This window comes from Bubalus bubalis, chromosome 8, assembly GCF_019923935.1.
Source record: "Bubalus bubalis isolate 160015118507 breed Murrah chromosome 8, NDDB_SH_1, whole genome shotgun sequence".
Classification (NCBI taxonomy): domain Eukaryota; kingdom Metazoa; phylum Chordata; class Mammalia; order Artiodactyla; family Bovidae; genus Bubalus; species Bubalus bubalis.
Window position 1 is genome coordinate 117,332,816 of NC_059164.1, and position 1,650 is coordinate 117,334,465.

At 57.9% G+C, this 1,650-nt stretch overlaps 1 long non-coding RNA gene across 1 annotated transcript; it reads left to right on the top strand.

Moving 5' to 3' along the window:
- Nucleotides 1-229: 229 nt before the first annotated feature.
- On the top strand, nucleotides 230-1,416 carry LOC123334860. The gene is made up of 2 exons (XR_006553026.2): nucleotides 230-914; nucleotides 1,004-1,416. It is a non-coding gene; the product is annotated as an uncharacterized LOC123334860 (long non-coding RNA).
- Nucleotides 1,417-1,650: the final 234 nt, after the last annotated feature.

Below are 1,650 nucleotides of genomic sequence, written 5' to 3' on the forward strand. Positions count from 1 at the left end.
TATCCTTGCCTGGAGAATCCCATGGACAGAGGAGCCTGGCGGGCTACAGTCCATGGGTTTGCAAAGAGCCAGACACAACTGAAGCGACTGAGCATGCACACCCACGCTGGGGTCACCTGCATCTCGTCACCGTTAGCCCTAAAGCCCGTAGACAGAAGGCCACGTGGACAGCCAGCCGTCAGGGGGGTCGCTGCTGCTACTGATGCCATGGGTGGTGGTGGTCTGCTTGATCTGTTTGCTCCCTGTTCAAAGGCAAAGCTTGGATTTGGTGGAAACATAAAGCTTGACCCTGTGTGGAAAGCATGCGTCCTTTATTTCAATTCCATTATTTTAATAAGAAATTCAATTTTTATGGGTAAAAACACGTCTTATAGAAAGGACACTTCTGAGTATCACCACAGCTCCTTCCCAACCAACATCAGGCCCTTTGGAGGGAACTTGTGTGAAAAGGACATCAGTGTCTTCACCAAGACCCTCTTGGCAGCCACCAGCTGTGGCAGGAAGGAGCTCAGACCGAGAGGCGGTGCCGAGGGCCTCGGCAGGTCAGGTGACCACGTGACAGAGACCCCGCCTCCGCACGCACGTCCGTAACTCGAGTTCCGGTTCCTCCTGGGCTTGCTCCCTCCGCTTGCAGTGGTCTCCCGGTGAATTCTGAGGCCTCTGCGGTGGAGGACACCCTGCCCCACGCCCTCTCCCGGGATCCAGAACCGCAGCTGGGCCGGGCCCTTCTGCCGTTTTCAGATGCTGCTCCGAGACTTGTGTTTCCCAGCCTTCTCTGCCACCCAGACCTCCGGTGACAGGCCAGCCTTCTTCCGATAGAGAGGGTCGTCCCCGAACCGAGCCGTGCTCCCTGCATCCCTGGCTGGAGATTCTCCACCTTCGCTGAGAACCAGTGATGCACGCATCTTACCAAGGTGAGGGACGCGCGTCTGGTCCCCGCAGCCAGCCTCCCGCACGCAGGTTGTTCTCACGACTGCTGTCTGTGGGCCGTTTTTGCGTTCAGTGCTTTTTCCGCTTCGTTGAATCGAGGGAGGCATTATGAAGAGGCTTCGCTTATCTACTTGAGCTACTGCGGTCAGGAGAAAGCAACACGCAGAAACGTTCCCAGCGGCAGACCCAAAATACTGTTCCCCTGCCGACCTCTCCCGCTCTACTATGCCACCCGAAGGCGCTCAGGAAAGGAAAGCGGAGCCAAAGCCCTCCGTGTCGGACGTCAGCCCGCACGGTCATTCTCCCCAATGTCTGTGTCTGTGTTACTAATTCATTCACCAGGCCCACCCAAACATTTTAATGAAGTGCCAGTTCGGTGGCCGGGCCTTATTCTCTGCATTTCATCCCAGAAGTCGCGAAGGCAAAGGAAACACTGCCTAGCGGGGGGATCGTTGCCAGAACGTGTGAGCTCCCGGGGGTAGCACATTAGTACCTCTGCCGAGTGACTCTTTAGGGAGCCCCATCGGGGAGTGCTAGGTTTCAGGAGCCCCTGGGGGAGCAAGGGGAGGATGGGAGTCGGCAACAGCAGAGAAGAGCCCCTGACTGGAAGAGCCCACCGAGTGCCCCCCAGCAGGGCCTACCCAGCCCTGGCTGCAGGCCCTCCCAGGTTCTCCTGCGCTCAGGCTGGTGGAACCTGAGAAGCGTGCGTCTCCTGCTCAC